The sequence below is a fragment of the Cetorhinus maximus genome, chromosome 22 (genome assembly GCF_964194155.1).
Source record: "Cetorhinus maximus chromosome 22, sCetMax3.hap1.1, whole genome shotgun sequence".
Classification (NCBI taxonomy): domain Eukaryota; kingdom Metazoa; phylum Chordata; class Chondrichthyes; order Lamniformes; family Cetorhinidae; genus Cetorhinus; species Cetorhinus maximus.
Window position 1 is genome coordinate 13293398 of NC_135900.1, and position 19907 is coordinate 13313304.

Below are 19907 nucleotides of genomic sequence, written 5' to 3' on the forward strand. Positions count from 1 at the left end.
CCGCCGCAACTTCAATGTCTCTCAACGCGATGGGACTCGCCCGAACCTTTGAACTGATTTTTGTAAATTGGTGTTCAGGTTGCGATCTCTCGGGCTGCCGCCACCCTCTCAATCATCTTGTCTTTAATCCCCCCCCGCTTTATCCTCGCTCCTTTACCTTGTCTTCAACCCTACCCTCTCTGCCCCGACTTATATTTTTATTCTTTCCAAAGGGAAAGTTGGAAAAGGAAATCCTTTTGTTAAACGTGGGGAATCTCATGGGTATTTTTCAACATCTTTTCCATCTCTCCACACCTCCCCCTAACCACCCTCCCCACACACCCTTCTTTTTAAAATTCCGTTTATGCACACCAAGATAAGCTGCCAGACCTGCTGAGTTTTTCCAGGTAATTCTGTTTTTGTTATGCACACCAAGGTTGAATGTCCACATTGGAGCATTTTGCCAGCTTTTGAGTGAAGTATCTGGAGTGCTTTTAGTTTCCCCTTAAGAGTTGCCACATGCGAATGTAGTCCTCCGGTGCCCAGATGCAGATCATTGCTGGACAGCTCCGTGTCTGGCGAACATGGTTATCGACGGAGCGCTAGCGCCAAATCTGCTTTCGTTCCGCCCAGCCGGATTCCGGCCCTTAAAACCGTAGCCGGTGCGCACCTCGCGAACGTCAAGCTACATTCATCCGAGCTGTAAGCCTTGCCCCCGTCATGTACCCACCGAGCGAGGATGCTCCACGTTTCTCAAACCGAATTGTAAACCCGGCGAGGAATCGAGTCGATTACTTTGGGGTGGGTGGGGAAGGAGGGTGGGGTGCAGATTTGGACTCTGCTGCTCTCCCCAATCCGAGCCACTCGATCCCAGGAGCTGGGTGCTTAAGAAATAAACTTCTGGAGTCAATTTACAACCAACTTCAGAACTGCCGGGGTAACGAGTTGAAAAAGCCAAAAAAAAACCCCACAATTATTTAGGAGCAAAGGGGGAAGCCGGCAGGTTTCAGTTATGGAAATAAAATGTGGGTCCACCCACGGAGCAAGTTGCTGTTTATTTCACGTTAATTATATATATATATATATATATTTTCCCCCCATAGAGCGTTATAATCATTAAAAGGGTTTAAGTGTACAGGCTACGACCCAGGGACCAGAAAGTTAAAAGTTGATGTAACCGGACCATAAAAGTATTTTAAAATCTCAGAAAAGCTGAAAATAATTTGGGCTTCAATCTAACAGCCCCCACCCACCCACCCTCCCTAACACCCCACACCCACCCACCCTCCCTAACACCCCACACCCACCCTCCCTAACACCCCACACCCACCCACCCTCCCTAACACCCCACACCCACCCACCCTCCCTAACACCCCACACCCACCCTCCCTAACACCCCACACCCACCCACCCTCCCTAACACCCCACACCCACCCTCCCTAACACCCCACACCCACCCACCCTCCCTAACACCCCACACCCACCCTCCCTAACACCCCACACCCACCCACCCTCCCTGACACCCCACTCCCACCCTCCCTCCCACACACAATGGTTTAAACGCCCGATACACACACACACACAAAAATACACTTTTACAAAATGCTTTTGACTGTGGGGGGCCACTGAAACTTACAGAAACTCCAATGTATGTTAACCTTCTTCATCTCCCTCTTGCACTGTAATCGGCTTAATTTATTATTTTTTTTAACGTTGTCGTTAAGAACGATTGTTCTTGGAAATATTGTTTTGGGTTTGGATTCTGGCCGTCTCCGGCAGCCCAGACAGCATTTTTTGTGTACAACAAAAGGGGGTTTGGATGAGACAAAGAATGAATGTCCATGTTGGGAGGATTTGGTCAGCTTTTTTTTTAAAAGTGGAAGTATTCAGCGCTACCTTATTAGACGGCGAATAGGCGCGCCAGGATTTCTGTACTGGGCAGCCTAGTCACATCGGGATGCAAAAACCAAAAAAAAAAGCACTGGATCCTAGTTTTTGTTACGTTACTTCCAGTGAAATGAGCAGCTCAGACTCCGAAACTTTCCAAGGACGCTGGTGTGGCCCGCGGGGCACCAGCGGGTGAGATCTCATCCCCCCCCGCCCCCCACCCGGCTCGGTGAGGTGCCACACCCGGGATTGAACTGGGAACGTATCTGCCTAGACGGGATTTCCATCCACCAGCTCCAGATTTCTTTTCTCTCTCTCTCCCAGTGCTTCCCCGCAGGACTACCTCCCACGCGCGAATATGCTTCTCCCTGGCTTCCCTGCTGCTGGGGTGGAACTTTTAAAAACAAATAAGGTCTGTTAAGAAGGATAACCGAGCCTTTTTGCTTAAATGGAACAGGCGTTCAGCGCTAGCACAGGAGGCCGATGAGAGCAAGAATGCATGAACTCACACGACGCTCTGCGCCTTTCCTATCGATAGCATCGAAGCTCTTAATTTCACAACCAATTCCAATCTGTTATACGCCTAATGAAAATGTAATAGACACCGGGCTGATGTCAACTCTCAGTGCAGCAATGCCATGTGAAACAACAAAAAAAAAATGCACCTGCAGCATCCTCCTCCAGTTTGATCCCTTTCAAGTGACTACGGTTTAATTTCTTGGGTGCAACATCCCCATCCCTCATTTACACACGCCATATGCGCCTGACACTATTTCCTATTCCCTTTTGCCTGGTGTCCCAGCCTTAAGGCCGGTGTTGCTGCTCTGATTGATTGGCTATTGATGCCTAAAGGACTGGTTATGGATCACTTTCATTGCTACAGTGGCTGCCTCACAAAGTGTTCTTGGGATTAAGTCCAAGGTACATATCTGGGAGGAGTATTCGGTGAATTGGGTACGATGCGGAAACATTACTGGTTCATTCCACGGACAGAAACGTGTATAGTAAAGGCTCCCACCCCAGGCTCAGGCACTTTTTGATTGTGACCGGGAGATCGCCCGGAATTCGAGACTGATCCGAGACTTTATGTTTTCTGACGGAATAGGCAAGAGGCGAAGCGCCCCTGTTCACCAGAGGTTTTTTTTAATATTTTTTTTTCACTCCCGTCATTAAACCCTGCATTTTACCCTGAAGTCTTCTGAGGTCATGACGGACAGCCATCTCATACTACACAGAATCCGCACCTTTATTCTGCTGCTACCGGTACAGGAGGTTTGGACCTTTTTTTTTAACACTGTCTGGCTCGAAGTTCAAATCTGCTACTGGAGAGGAGAGAGAGAGAGAGTTCGGTGCAAAGGAGCAGATCTCAACTCTCAGCGTAACTCCTCTCCCGAGTGGGGACATGTTTAGTCACTATGTCCATATTGTCTGAACCTTTGAGCTCGAGAGAGACAGACAGAGAGTGAGAGAAAGGCAGAGAAAGAGGCTGAGAGAGAGTAAGAGAGAGAGAGAGGCAGAGCGAGGGAGCGAGAGAGACAGATTGATAGAGGGAGAGAGACAGAAAAGGGGCAGAGAGACAGAGAGAGAGAGTGAGAGAGAGACAGATAAAAGGACAGAGAGAGACAGAGAGAGAGAGAGAGATAGATGTTGACTGAGGGACAAATATTGGCCAGGACACCAGGGGTAACTCCCCTGCTCTTCTTGCAAATAGGGCCATGGGAAATGTTACATCCATCTGACCTGAGGGTCCTCAGTTTAACATCTCATCTGGAAGTTGGCACCTCCGACAGTGCAACTCTCCCTTAGTACCACATTGGAGTGTCAGGCTAGATTTTTGTGCTCAAGTTCCGGAGTGGGACTTGAACCCACAACCTTGTGACTCAGAGGTCAGGTAGATTTTAAAAGGGGGGTCCAATGGCATCTTTCACATGCAGGTTGTCACTGCATCAAATTTACACTTTATACAATATTAAACCCAAATTGTGATAGAAAACCTTCTCTTGGATGTTTCACTCCAACCCCCAGGCAGGGCCCTGACTCCAGGATCACACTAGAAGTTTAGGGTTGTTCGGAAGTAAACACGCCCCTAGTCTCCATTTAAATTTGCTGAGGGAGGGGAATACTCTTACATTATACTTGTGCAACCCTTACACAGAATGCACTTTCAATTTCACTGCACTGTCGGAGGTGCCAACTTCCAGATGAGATGTTAAACTGAGGACCCTCAGGTCAGATGGATGTAACATTTCCCATGGCCCTATTTGCAAGAAGAGCAGGGGGAGTTATCCCTGGTGTCCTGGCCAATATTTGTCCCTCACTCAACATCACACAATAATAATTTCAATGATAAACACATGAATTTAAATGGAATTGTAAGAAAGGCCATAGAAATAAATGTGTATCTCACCCAAGTAAACCAGGCATTGGTGTTAAGGGGCCATTGTCATCTGCATGCATGAAGCTTCCATCACTCGTTTACCAATATCCACATGTCACCAAGTGTGTGTGCTTTGGATGTTTTATTATGTTAAAGATGCTAGATGACAAAGTTGTTGTGTTGGAAGGGTCTGAAATCTTCGATTGTTGAAATATTTTTGACTTAGCTCTTACTTCCAGTTTGTATTTACACATCTTAAAAAATCCAATCTGTCAAAAGGTGAGGGCTCACAGAAACCACCCTTCACCTTTTCTGATGTGCGTTGATTTCTATTGCGGCAGATTTAATTTCATTGACAAAATAGGTGAATCATGATGATTGTGTATATGCTTCAACTGGTGCTTGAGGTTTCCAATGCAGTGGTGTTTGGTATGGATGTACCTTGGAGCTGCTCTGGTGGCCATCATAATGAAGATACCAAACCAACAATGGCAAGCCTTCCTTGTTATTAGTACAATGATAGCACATTGTAAGTAATGCAGATTGAGCCAAGTAGCACAGGCAGGCTGCCTGATTATGAATGGTGTATGGATTCAGATCCAAAGTATAGATTCAAAATGAGTTGGAATAAAAATCATAAATGATGGAAATACTCGGCAGTGGAAAGGTGGATGTGCTGCTGAGGCAGGTAGAGGACTGCAAGGGTGCTCAATATGGAGAACCCCCCCCCCCCCCCCCCCACCCCCCACCCCCGCATAGCAGTGGAGAAATAAGATCTAGGCCGGCAGGTCCATCAGAATAGGAAGCAAATCCCTCTGATGAATCGGGATTGGCCACGATTGTGGTCTTTCACGTTCACAGCATGTCAACGGGGCATTGAACCTCTGGTTTTAATGACCAACAACCCCCCCAACCCCCCGCCCTTCCCCCACGCACTAGCCTGCATTGATGGTGGTCTGCTGGTGGCAAAATGCTGCATGCTTCTGTGGGCAGCCAGTCTGATTCTCAGCCTGCCCCTGGGAATGCTTCCCTGTGCTGGGAGCTGCACCGACGTGGCTTCCCCTTATCTTCCCAACTCTCTTCCTCCAAATCCACCATCACGGGGCTGGGCAATTTCAGCCGATGAACTCTGTTTCTCACTTCTCAGATGCTGCCAGGCTGGCTGAGTATATCTGGCATTTTCTGTTTTTATTTTAGATTTCCAGCAGCATTTTGCTTGTGTGCCAAAATGATCTGGGTGTGCTCGTGGCACTGAGTTTTCTAGATTGTTATAAATAACGTTTGCAGTTAAAACTTCAAACTGAGAGAGTGGGGCGAGTGTGGAACTTGGAACCACAGGGAGTGATTGAGGCAATAGCCCAGGTGCTTTTATGGGGAAGCTTGAAAAGTACATGAGAGAGAAAGGAATAGAAGAATATCCTGATAGGGTTAGATCAAGTACAGTGGAAGTGGGCTCATTTGGAGCATAAACTCTGGTATAGACCGTTTGGGTTGAATGACCTGTTTCTTGTGCTGTAAATCTGATGTAATGTAATTCTATGTAAGGCCGTGCTCCAAAAATGACCAACATTCATGTATAAGAAATCCATTAGTTAATAAAACTCTGATAGCTATCTATCAAGCATTTATTAAAGTTCTAGGTCGATTATATTGTATAACTGGTATTCATCCTTCTTGCAACTAAGACTGTGACCAAAAGGCATGAAGAGCCAAAGAGCTGAAGTCAGTGTTGTGCATTCCTAAAATAGAACATTACTGCAGATATCTGGATATTTCATTGTAGATACTTAGGAATTAAATAATTTTGTGTAGGATTCTTTGGGTCCTCCTTGTAACTCAGATTTTTTTTAATCTAAATGTGGGCTCCAATGCTTTAAGAGAAATGATACTGGTGGGTAAACTCGACTTTGTCAAAATTGCCTATCTGATTGATTGCCATAATCAAATCTTCCACTGCAGTGTTACGTAAAGTTTAAGTTGTAAAAAAAAACCGTGAGCAAAGATTTTCAGGGGAAGATTCTCTTTTGTGTTTGGGCACACATAATGTGTGAGTGCACTGCACAGAGGAAAACCTGTTGGGTAGGATGTCATAGCTGCAACAACAACAACTTGCATTAGTCAAGTGCTTTACTGAAGTATTATCAGAAAAAATGACATTTATTATTTAAATGAATAGAAAATTGGGCAGGATCCATTATGGACGTGTCATCCTCCCTGCACGATTTCTTTCTCTGTGTTTCGCGCAGGGGATTATTTGCAGCCGAGCACACAAGAGGAAAACCTGCCTGTCAAATGTTTCAAATGATAGAATCTTGTACAGTGACCCATACAGACTCTCGGAAAGATCTACCTACTTATTTGTCATCGCGCTTTGAAGGCTGATGGTGCGAGTTAGTTGGCTTCCTCTCTTTATTCTGTGTATGTGTAAGTGTGTGTGTATAGATGTCTGTGTGTGTTCATATGTGTGTTCATATAAGTATGTGTAAATGGGGGAGAGACGGACCAAAAATAATTTTGCGGAATAATATTTTATTTCTGTGTATGTAAGATGGCAAGACTTGCATCTATTAATGATATTATTTCTAATTTAATCATACTCTAATTAGTTACAAAAATGGCTGGTTCAGGACAGATCTTCCAGTGTGGCAAAGTGAAAAGGTTACCTCAGCTTTTAAAACACTGGCTGATTTTTAGTTCATACTCAGAATTGCAAATTGTAGACAGCTTGTAGTAAAACATATTTATGGCTTTATTAACTGGACTTTTCCCTTTCAAAATGTCATTTTAATACTTATTAATGGCAATAATATGTAACGGTATTGAAAACAGATGAAAATATAATTCATTAAACATTGCCAATGCATCCAAAGGTTGACCACTTCACCATCTCTTTCAGAAAATTGCTCACATCATTTCATCTGTACACAAGACTAGGTAACATTGCTTAATTATTGAAGAGCATTCTTCAACCCAAAAAGTCATAACTACATTTTTTCAATTATTCAATTACTATATGTTGAGAACTACTGAATAAAATTGGTTCTGTAATTCTACTTTGCAATATTTATAATGAGACAATTATAGAAAATTATTTTTTATTATACAAAAGAAAAATACTCATCATTTGTAAGTTGATACAAATGGCTAGTTGAAAAAACTAATTTAGCAGACACAATGCATAATGTCAGCACATGCCAGGTCAATGTAACTAGCATTAACACTTAATTTTTGACCTCTTCTTTTAAATTGAATTCTCAAACATGTGCATTCACATAATGGATCCAATTTTAACTTTGTGTAAGTGAGTGGCTTTTGAGTGAGTTAAAACCAGGACCAAAAACTATTGTACACCATGTTGCATAACACTTGCAGTAGGGGTACACTGACAAATCCTCTTGATTCCATAAAAAATGACATCTAAAATAATTTATTGTGAATAATAAAACAAAATCTAAACACATGCAACCTAAATTGGGCATTATGGGTTTCTTTCAGAGTGACTCAATTATGCCACATTCTGACAATAATGAGTTTGGGGGCGGGGGAAGGGATTATCTTATAGAACAATAGTACCGCATATGTGTAAACGAATAAACATGATCTCCATAAGGAGATCATTGTATATCCTCCGAAACTATCTCTGATTAATCACTGAGCTATTGTGACCTGCAGCTGAAACCAAAGCAACAAGTATAGCTTTCATTGTTGATTTAACAGAGCAAACAATCTCTCACAAGCTGATGGTTTATTTGGGAGTGCTTAATTCCTTACAACATACGTGCCCAATCGCCAGTGGATGAGGATATGATTTCATGGTATGAGAATGTCCATTCAACTCCTGGGACTATTGCATAGATACACCTTTGTAGCGTAGTTGGACCATTGGCAATATGGTGCAGAGGATGGCAGGTGGCTTTGTGGTACTGGTGTGTACACCTAATCCTTAGTATAGTAGGTGTCCAGGTGGAAGTATATTTGTAGCATTCTTGAGATTCTAATAGGGGAGGTGAGAGAACGTGGCTTATAGTAATCGTGTGCTTGCAGATCCACTGGAAGTGTAGTTGGTAGGGTAGAAGGCTGTTTGTGCTGCTGGTGTACGTGTAGAGAGACCTTGTATTCTCATGTAGATTGTTTCGGTGCGGTAATAGCACATCTACGTAATCAGTGGAATGGGATTCAAAATTGTGGCAGGTGTCAGGAGTGGATTTGACTTCATCAATGTTTAATTTTTTTAATGATTTCAGAGCTACATTCACCCAAAGTTACATAGAATCTACATCATAGATTCATTGTGCCCATTGGCCCATGTCTATGTTTATACACCACATGTACATCCTTTGACTCTGATGACCTTTTTCCTGACCCCATATTTCTCTATTCTCTTCTTCATCATGTAAGCATGAGGCCTTCCATTAAATGCATCAATGTCATCAGTTGAAACCAGTGGATTTCACTTGCCCATCTCTCTCTCTGCAAAGAAATACCTCCTAAGTTCTTTATTTGATCTGTTAAGGGCTGTCTTATATATATGCTCCCTTGTTCTGGTCTCATCCATAAGCGGAAACAGTTTTGCCAGATCTACCCGATTGAACCTCTATCCGGCCTCCTCTCTGTTTTCCAGAAAGAAGAGTCCCAACTTGCTCAATCTTTCTTGATAGTTGCAACAACTCAGCTCTGGTGACATCCTTGTTAATCTTCTCTGCACTTTCTCTAGTGCTTCAATATCCTTTTTGTAATATGGCGACCAGAATCACAAACTGGACTCCAATGTGGCCTAACCAAGATTTATATAAAATGTATTACATCCCTGCTTTTGTATTTGATTCCTTTCGAAGTGAACCCCAGAATGCAGTTTGAATTCTTTTTGGCCTTGTCAACATGTGTTCTACTTTTGGTGATTTATATTTCTGTATTCCCAGATCTCTAGTCCATTTCATTTCTTACCTTCCAAGGAACAAGTTGCCTCTTATTCTTCCTACCAAAATTAACCACCTTACACTTATGTGATTGTGAATTTCAATTGCAATTTATTCTGCCTGAAATTTTTTTTCTTGTAACTACTTGGACGTCTAAAATAACTTAAAACTGGAATATATTTATTCTTTGATGGGATGTGGGCATCGCTGGCAAGGCCAGCATTTGTTGCCCTTCCCTAATTGCCCTTGAACTGAATGGCTTGCCAAACCATTTCAGAGGGCAGTTAAGAGTCAGCCACATTGCTGTGGGCCTAGAGTCACATGTATGTCAGCAGATTTCCTTCCCTAGAAAGGACATTGGTGAATCAGATGGGTTTTTAATGAACATCAATGATAGTTTCACAATACTTCATTCTGAGACCAGCTTTGAACTCCAGACTTACTAGTTGAATTTAAGTTCCACCAGTTGCCTCAATGGATCTGAACACAGAGCATAGGCCTGCGCCACTGCATTAGAAGCCCAGTGACATGACCACTATGCCACTGTCTCCCCTTAATAGCATGCTCACCACTGGTAACTAATCTATTTCTGCCTATGTTTGTTATTCTTCCTCCTAAGCTACGTAGAAATTGAGGTCTCTTTGGGAATACCTCCATAATTACTAAAATTAAGCCTGGGGTGGGAGTGGGGGAGTGGAAGGGGAAATTTGAACCCTGATTATCCCCACAGTGGGTTGATTGAAAAAAAAAAGTCAAACCTCAAGTCTAAGCTATGCTGTTTCATTTTAAACATGCAGCATTTGGGCCATGCGTTGAATTTCGAAGTTGATGTTGTTACATTCTATGCTTTACAGATGTATATAAAGTAAAGTTGTCAAGCATGCTGTAAGCAATAGGCAATCATCTAGCTTTTTATTATATGGCGGCTTGAACCGACTCACATTGATTTGTACCTTGCTGAATTCCCTGGTTATACAGTCAGTGGTTACGGGTGATGGGTAATACTTCTGTTCCTAGTCGGGGGATTAGACCTTCTAGCTAGAGTTTAACAGTGATTTGGTGAGCTGGATACAGCTGAGTGGCTCTTAAGAATACAGACGTTGCTACCAATTTTTTAAAAAAACTGGTCAATAAATTCTAAAATTGCCCTTTTCAATCTCCTTTACTGATTGGCTTTCATGCTCAGTGCTCTCTTGGATCTCATGCTAGAAGCGCCATGGTCACAATGTAATGTTCCAATACATCAAAGATTATAAAAAAAAAACTAATATCAGTCACTCGGTTTAAATACTGTAGCATTATTGAGGGCTTTGTAATTTCAGTAACTTTGCTATTCCGTGAATGAAGCTAGTGTTAATCATAAAACACAATTTATACTGTGACCTCTTCAAACTGGGTTTTATGGTTAAGGTCAGTAAATTACTGACTTGGAAGGTAAGTTGACTTGAAGGCGATGCTCCGGAGTTCACTTTTGCCATTGTGTTGTTGAAGCAGAGCCTGTAAATACTTTTGCATGTTTGATAATTGCTTTGAAAAGAAGAATTTCAAAATGTATGGAGAGTGCACAGGAGTATGGGATCAGACTACATAGCCTATGGGGAGGAAGACACCAATGTTCACCAAAAGGCCTGTTTCTCTGCTACAACATTCAATGATTCTATGTTTGGAGTTGAGGATCTCCAGAGGCTATGCGATTGGCTGCTTCCTATGGAGGGATTTAACCAATTAAAGAAGTACGGCCACTCCAAGTCCCGTTCAGCCATCATCCCTGTGCTCGTTGACCTCTATCGGCTCCCAGTCCGTTCACGGCTTAATTTTAAAATTCACATCCTTGTTTTGAAATTGTTCCATGGTTTTACCCCTTCCCTATATCTGTAACCTCCTCTAGCCCCACAACCCTCTGAATTCACTAATTCACTGCACTTCTACAATTCTGGCCTCTTGCACATCCCTGATTTTAATCACTCCACTATTGTTGCCATATCTTCAGCTGCCTATGCCTTAAGCTCTGGAACTCCCTCCCTCAACTTCTCCATCTCCCTCTTTCCCCCTTTAAGACGTTTCTTTGTCCAAGCTGTTGGTCACATATTTTACTAAGTCTTTAAGTCGCTCAGAGCCAAATTTTGTTTGACACCACACTTGTGATGCACCTTTATGATGTTAAAGGCCATATAGAAATATTGTTTTTGATTTGTTAAGCAAACAGTTGCATAGCTGGTGCAATGAGATGAATGGCCTCCTTCTGTTCAGTATGATTCTGAGATTCATTTACATAGTGCCCATCACATCCTCAGGAGGCCACAGTGAATGAAGTACTTTCGAGGTGCAATCACCGTTGTAAGCAAACGCAGTATCCAATTACACATAACTCCGTCCAACAAACAGCAAGTGAGATCGACGTTGTGCCAATTTGTTTGTGGGTGGCAATCACTGAGGTAGAAAGTTGCGAAGAATTCCACAGGGCTACTGTTATGGAACTGGGAAGGGTACATGTGCTGTTTTGCATGTTTTCAGGGTCATCATTTAAACATGAGTTAAAATTTCAGAGTCAGCATCTCCCCATCGAGAGCAGTGGTTAGAATCTGTCTATTCGTCTGTGAACCGTAAGCAGCATCTTAAAAACAAGCACAAATATTCACAGAAGCCGCAGGTTAGTAGCCTGATACAATAAGGAAACTATTTCGTGTAAAGGCTTTTGAATTTTATTGGATGCTCAATCTGGGTCAAAGCTTTATTCTTTTCTGAAAATGAATGGAGTTTGTCACAGGGGTCGAGTTAAACAGGAAAATACTGGGAATTATTAGCAGATCTGTCGGCGTAAGCTCCGCCTGAAAGCGGTCCTTGCTCATTGTCTGCTGATGTGTCACCCTAAACTGTTTTCATCAGTGGTGGTTTGCCATTGCCTCCCACTCTCAGAGGCAGGGCAAGGTGACAGGTCCCAAGTCTACCTCAGCTAGAGTGCGAGCTAAACCCCACTGTTGGTGTTATCCTGAACCGTGTGCTAGCCATCCAGCTAACTGAGCTAACCAAACCCCCAAAATTCCTTGGAAAATGTTAAGCTCACTCTTTTTACTTTTTAGGTTCTGTATATTTCCTGCATTTGCAGTTCTGGCAATGTCGCATTTTGTCTGATTATGCTCCTGTGAAGTGTAATGGGATATTTTACTCCATTAAAGGCACGATATAAATGAAAGGTGTTGTTGCAGTTGTCTTCAGAGGCAATTCATACCTATTCTAGATTGGAAAGGTATACTCTAGTAACACTGAATGTGATCCGGAAAGCTATTTCTGTAAAACACCTGATGATATTTACCTCAATTTCTGATAAAAGCTAATGTGAGGTGATTACAGCAGACAATGGTGACACATCCAGGAACAAAACTGACAGATACTGAGATGTCGTTGAATCTCGTTATTTTTAATAATTGCAAGTCTGGATATTATTTCCACGATTACTGAACTGCAAGCTTAGAAAGGTGACATCACTGCAGAAACAATCTCTATTAAGAACCAGTTTGGTTGAGACTCAGACATGCTGTTTAAAGGAATCGTTAACATAATTACACTTAGCTGAAAAGATCGATAAGTCACATGTGTGAGGAGTTGCAGGAGGTAGGAGTGGGAGGCAAACGTGGGAAGCGAGGTTTTAGTTTGCGGCAGTGAGAGTGGGCGTTGTACGAGAAGGTCTCCTGAAAAATATCAACAGAAACCTTTTAATATAGAGCATGGAACTACAGATAGGGAACATTATGTGTCTTTTATTCACCTGGCGTAGTCATCTCCTGTATGAAAAGATCGTCTTTTGATGCAATTTTCAGTCGTGATTGTTCAAAGAGACAAGACAGGGCCTGTACAGGTACACCTTTGTGCAATTATTAATAGATTGTATTGACTGAAATGCAGTTTGAGTCTGTGATCCCTCAGCCTTGCCAGAAATAACCTTTCCATTAACTATCTTTCTTGATGATCCAGGGCACTTAATTTGTGTATTCAAGTTGGTTTAGCTGTTCAAGACATACTTCAAATGACTTATTAAGCCAAGGGCCCTGCCCATCTATTCGAGTGGATGTTAGTGATCCAATGGCATTATTTGAAGAGCAGCAAGGAGCTCTCCCAGTGTCCTCTTCTGATGGCCTAGAAATACATTCCTATAAAAAGTAGATTCAAGGCGAACTTTCCAAATGAGCATTTTGGTGCAGAGCCCCACTCAACACATTGGAAATCACAGACAAACCTCCCCATGATTCCCACCTTGGAAAATCAAGGGAAGCATGAAGCAATTTCTTACATGTGCTTCCAGTGGATATGGTTCCCTGGTTGAAGTATGGTTTCCGACCTGTCACCTTTGGTCTTTAACTTGTCATTCACCTCATTGCTGCTTACACGATATTGTTCTGAGCAATTTTTTGCTACTTCCGCATAACAATGGTCAGTGAATTTCAAAGAGTCATTACCTTGAGACGTTTGAGTGATATGCGCTATATAAAGCAAGTATTTGTTTAAAAAAATTGAAGGGAGACCTTTCTCGACACCTCCACTGCCTCTAAACTGTCAGACTGCTTGTTTGATATCCAATACTGGATAAGCATAAATTTCCTCCAAATAAATATTGGGAAGACCAAAGCCATTGTCTGCAGTACCCACTAAAAGCTTCACTCACTAACCATCAATTTCATCTTCCTCCCTGGTAACTGTCTGAGACTAGATCAGACTGTCCGTGACCTTGGTGTGACCTGAGATGAGCTTTCGACTACATACCAACACTGTCACTAAGAAGGCCTACATGTGACTCCAGACCCACAGTAATATAGTCGACTGTTAACTGACCTCCAAAATGGCCAAGTGAGCCCCTCAGTTCAAGGGCAATGAGAGATGGGGAACAAATGTTGGTCTTGCCAGTAACGCCCCACATCCCGTGAAAGGATAAAACATCAAGTTGTTAAAAATCAGTGGAAAAAGTGCAGAATATATTAATAAATGCCTGTTTCTTGATACAGACCAACACAATTTTGATACCCTTAGGTACCGATATTCTCTCTTCCTTCTCTGAAGGCACTGGTTCATGCTGGAGGAGACCTGCACAGATGTGAACCACCCACTGCTATCTTGTCTAATCAGTCATACTCCATTTGTGTTCCTAGACAGTGAATGTCAGCAGACTGCTTGATTGCATGAAGCTTCACAGCAGAGCATGATCCAGTCATCATGGATAGCTATAGAAAACAGAATATGTAGGAAGTTTAAGGCATAGAAAGCCATTCGGCCCATCCTGCCTGTGTCAGTTGAAAAATAGCTATCCAGATTAATCCTGCTTTGCTAGCTGTGTCTCAGTTGGTAGCCCTCTCGCCTCTGAGTCACAAGGTTCTGGGTTCAAGTCCTACTCCAGGACGAGCACAAAAAAAATCAAAGCTGACCCTCCGGTGCAGTACTGTGGGAGTGCTGCACTTCTGGAGGTGCTGCACTTCTGGAGGTGCTGCACTTCTGGAAGTGCTGCCTTTCAGATGAGACAATAAACCAAGGCCCCATCTGCCTGCTCAGGTGGAAGTAAAAGATCCCATGGCACTATTTTGAAAAAGAGCAGGGGAATTATCCCCAGTGTCCTGGCCAATATTTATCCCTCAATCAACATTACAAATACAGATTATCTGGTCATTATCACATCGCTGTTTGTGGAACCTTGCTGTGCACATATCAGCTATTGTGTTTCCTACTTTACAACAGTAACTACACTTCAAATATACTTCATTGATTATAAAGTGCTTTGTGACACCTGGTGGTCATGAACAGGGCTATATAAATGCAAATCTTTCTTCCCCCGCCCCCCCTCCCCCTCCTCAGCTCTTGCTCCATAGCCCTGTAGGGTCTAGCACTTTGAGTGCTTAACCAAGTATTTATTTGATGAGTGGTTCTGCCTCTGCCACCCTTTAGGATAGTGAGTCTCGTGCCTCCACCACCCTCTGAATGAAAAAAAAACTCAACTCCTCTCTAATCCTTCTAACAATTACGTTAAATTGTGCCCCTTGGATATTGACATCTCTGCTGAGGAACAACAGCAGGAGATAACTGATGTCAATTGGATAAGGACAGATTCAGGTTAGTTTTGCCATCCATAGCCTAGTACAGAAAAGTGGGGGTTGATTTTCAGTGCCCTTTCAGCCCACTTAAGATCACTTAACTCAGCATGGAATGTAAGTGAAAAGGTAACTCTGCCAATCTTATGGTTGCTGCATTTACTCACTCAGCCATCGAAGGAGCTAACTAAACAATGCCGTGCGAATCCTCAGTCTGCTTGCCATTATTCAAAATTCTTGGTGACACATTTTCAACACCTCAGAGCTCCCATGGCAGTGCTCCTTGTGGGTTAAAGCAGACACTGTTCAGTAAAGCTCTACGTGGTATCGTGAAGCTGAAGTGTATGTCACAACTGTCTCCCTGGCTGGTGAAATTGGGAAGCTGATAAAGAAGGTGCTTGCTTGTTGTTTTCCTGACGGTGAGGTATGGACAGGAGAAGGAGTGCTTGAGATATACAGTGCAACAAGTGTACATGTGCTGCTCTGCCCTCTGTGTCTTTGAGACCAGGACTGATATCTGGTTCAATTCCCTTTTGGCAGCAATAGGAATATTGCAGGAGCAGAGGGTTCAGCTGGTTGACAGTCTCCTGCCCCCATGGCTGCTCTCCGCTGTTAGGTGAAGATGAAGCACTAGATCAAGACGTCTACTGAATCCTGAAACTCTGCTGCAATGTGAGTATCTGTGCACATGCCATGGGCTCCTCCTGCTTCAGAACAGGCGCAAGATGGTGCAATGGGGAGACGGTGGCGTAATGCTAATAACCCTGGACTAACAATCCAGGAGACCTAGGCTGATGTTCTGGGGAGAAAGGTTCAAATCCCACCATAGCAGCTTGTGGAATTTAAATTCAGAAGTAATAACCTGGAATTGAATGGTAATGGTGACTATGAAACCATTGCTGACTGTTATAAAGACCCATCTGATTCGCTAATGTCCTTTAGGGAAGGAAATCTGCCATCCTTATGTTGTCTGGCCTACATGTGACTCCAAACCCACAGCAATGTGGTTGATGGTTAACTGCCCTCTGCAATGGCCTGGCAAGCCACTCAGTTGAAGGGCAATTAGGGATGGGCAACAAATGCTGGCCTTGCCAGTGACATCTACATCCCATGAAAGAATAAAAAAAGGACACAGCTGCCTTGGTCAATATGTGGGGCATTTCTGTTTCAGCCAGTTGCTGTGACATTTTATCGGTGCAGTCTTTTCACCCTGTCCTCATGCCTTTGAAAAAGATGTTCAAAAAGAAATATCATATTGAGCTTAGAAAACTCCTGGCAACATGGCCACTGCAGAGAAATTGTGAGAGACATATCTTTAAGAGCTTTTAAAGTGCCTTATAATTGGCTCCTGGGAAATTTTTGTGAAAGACATGTCTCATGACTAAAAGACATGTCTTTTAGTCTCATGCCTAGAGCATTCAACCATTAGCCTGCCTGCTCCTTTAAGGCAGCTGCTCAAATACTCCATGTGGGAATCCATGTAATTATAGCTCTTTGTAATTGTAGCTGAGGTCAATCAGAGGTCGGTAAAGATCCCTTATAAATTTCAGGTCAATATCATGCTTTGTTTCTCCTTTTTAAGATTCTTTTTGTATATGTAACAGCACGATGTTGGAATGTCACGGGCTTTAATATAATATAATATTATAATTAATATAATAGTATATAGTGCTCGTCTTTTTCTCCATTTGAGGTGGGCATCCATGGTAATTTATAACTCAGCATTGAGAAACTTCAGAAGCCAGGAGTTGATATTTGCAATAAACTGCCATGGACAGAAAGCACACTTGCCCCTAAACTCAGAACTCCTCACTAGATTGTCAGAGATCAGAACAACAGAGATACTGTCCACCTTGCCTATCTCCCATTAGAACACCAAAACAAACACACATGCTTTCTGCCTCAACAGCAACTTGCATTTATACAGTGGTGTTAACATAGTAAAATGTCCCAAGGCGCTTCAGAGGAGTGTAGACAGTCAAAATTTGGCACAGCTAGAGTCACATAAAGAGATATGAGGACAGGTGACCAAAAGCTTGGTCAAAGAGGTAGCTTTTAACAACCGACTTGAATGAAGAGAGAGAGGCAGAGGGAGGGAATTCTAGAGCTTGGGGCCTGAATTTTTCCTGCGTCAGGCGGACTTGGCTCCGCACCACCATTTTATGTGGGCGGGCCAATTAAGGCCCGCCCAGTGTAATACGCGAGCGGTAGCGCTACCTGTGCAGGCGGGGGGAGGAGGGAGAGTCGGGGTCAGTGCTTTTTCGCGCATGTGTGAAAGAGCACTTCAATCGCCCTGAGGCATGGAGCTGCGTCAGGGAGATTGAAGCGCTTTTGAAAACAATGAATAAAATCAATAAAAATTTACTGAAAAATTTAATGACTGTGTCACGTGAGATGGGACATGTTTTAACTTTTAAGAAAAAACCTTTTACTTAATTAATAAAAACTTTAGGAAACCTCATCCCTCTCGTGGATGAGGTTTCCTAAAAAACGTAAAGGCCGCTTGGCCTTTTCGTCTGCCCGCCATCTGTAAGGTTGGACGGGCAGCGTAAAGTTGACCTTAATTAGTTCCTTAACGGCCTTAGTAGGCCTTTTAAAAATCGACCGGCGCGCAACCGACTCCGGCATGCACCTCCCGAATGAAACATCGCGATGACGTCGGGACGCACGCCCGATGTCATCGCGCGTCATTTTACATGCCGGTGTGTCGGGCCTGCCCCCGCAGGCCCACTGAAAAACCCTGGCCTGGGTCTAGAAATCTGAAGGCATCATTGTCAATGGTGGAGCGAAGGATATCAGGGATGCACAAGAGGCCAGAATTGGAGGAGCGCAGGGGGTTTTAAGTGCTGGAGGAGGTTACAGAGGAGTGAGGGCATAGAGGATTTGAACACGAGGATTAGAAGTTTAAAATCCAGATGTTGCCGGGTCTGGGAGCCAACGTAGGTCAGCAAGCAAAGCCTCAAACAAGGTTAGTGAAAGACTATAATTTACAATAGAAATGTTTGCACTATAAAATTAATACAGTTAGTGAGGACCCAGCTACTGATTAATAGAATGCCTCTGAATCACTAGGTTCCAGGTTCAAGTCCCACTTTGGGGCTTGAGCACAAAATCAAGGCTGACACTTCGGTGCAGTACTGAGGGAGTTCTGCTTTGTCAGAAGTGCTGCCTTTTGGATGAGACAGTAACCGAGTCTGCTGGCTTGATAGATGGAAAGAAGAGGAAGAGCAGGGGAGATATCCCCGGTGCTCAGGCCAATATTTATTCCTCAACCAGCATCACAAGTGACAGATTATCTGGTCTTTATCACATTGCTGTTTGCGGTAGTTTGCCGAGTGCAAATTAGCAGCACTTCCTACATTATAACAGCGACTGCACTTGAAGAGGCGCTTGATTTACTGTAAAGCACTTCGAGATGTCCGGTGGTCATAAAGAGCGCCGCATAAGTGCAAGTCCTTTTTTTTAATGGGAGCAGTTTCAAAATTCATAAAAGCACATATTGCTGCAGGACTTTGCTGGGTTTGCTGTGTGCGTGCTCGCCCATTGTTCCCTTGTCATTCTGTGTATATTCATATCAAATAGTAATAGTTTAAGTCTCTATTTACATTTTCAAAGTGCGTAGGGTGGAGGCAGTTGTTTTCAGATGAGAAAAGTGATACCGTAGCCGCCTTAGCGGACTGCACTCCATTGCTTCTGGCCAGCTTTCACTCCCTCATCTATCCTGGCTTCTCCAGTGCCATTTGCATTTCTCCTCTTCCAGCCTCTTGCTCCCCTCTTTCAGGCCCTGGCTTGAGGTTTGTGCACCCATGCAGGAGCCAGCACTAAAACTGAAACTTCACGCACTCCGTGGAAGTGAACCGAGGAGGGGTCCCTGCATGCGGTTCACCGATGTTTCTCAGGTGTTTGTCTGAAAATCTGGAGCAGGGTGATATTGTCCAAGCATATGTGGCGCTCCTATCGGTTAATGAGCAGTGATTGGTTGCCCTGGCCTGGATTTTCGCATCGATGTCATTTTAAAGTTGGCAGTAACCTTGATTCACGATAACACCAATCAGAAACTGCAAACCCTTGCCCAAGATGTTGGGTGACACTATTGGAATGTCAAGGATACAAATCACATATTATTATGTACGCACATTGAACATATAATCCCACCCAATGTGACAAGAGCAAAAGAACTAACTTTACAACAGATGCCAATTTTAATCATTGGGATGGCGGAAGGCGATTGACAGGGTACCCAAGGTGGCACCGCCCGCTGCAACAACAACTTATATTTATGTAACACCTTTAACATAATAAAACCTCCCAAGGTGCTTCACAGGACCATTATAAAGTAAAATTAGACACCGAGCGGTGATATTAGACCAGATGACCAAAAGCTTGGTCAGACAGTGGGTTTTAAGGAGCAGTTTAAAGCAGGAACGGGAGGTGGAGAAGTTCAGGGAGGCAATTCCAGACCTTTGGGCCTAGGCAGCTGAAAGCACAGCCACTAACGGCGGAGCGATTAAAGTCTGGGATGCTTAAGAGGCCAGAGTGAGATGAGTGCAGATATTCCGGGAGGTTAAGGGGCTGGTGGAGATTACAGAGTTAGGGAGGGCCGAGGAGGTGGAGAGATTTGAAAACAAGGATGAGAATTTCAAAATCAAAACATTGCTTGACCAGGAGCCAATGCAT

General features: G+C 43.4%; 1 protein-coding gene across 10 annotated transcripts in view; it reads left to right on the forward strand.

Moving 5' to 3' along the window:
* LOC144696489 (chemokine-like protein TAFA-2) overlaps window positions 1–19907 on the forward strand; it is a 322848-nt gene that overhangs the window by 104727 nt on the left and 198214 nt on the right. The window contains exon 1 of one of the 10 annotated variants that reach the window (XR_013580176.1): window positions 2627–3138. The exons of 8 other annotated variants lie outside the window; for them this stretch is intronic. The gene's annotated coding sequence lies outside the window, so the exon portion shown is untranslated. Of the gene's footprint in view, window positions 1–2626; window positions 3139–19907 lie in introns of those variants that run through there. One more of the 10 variants, XR_013580180.1, reaches the window with a different exon arrangement.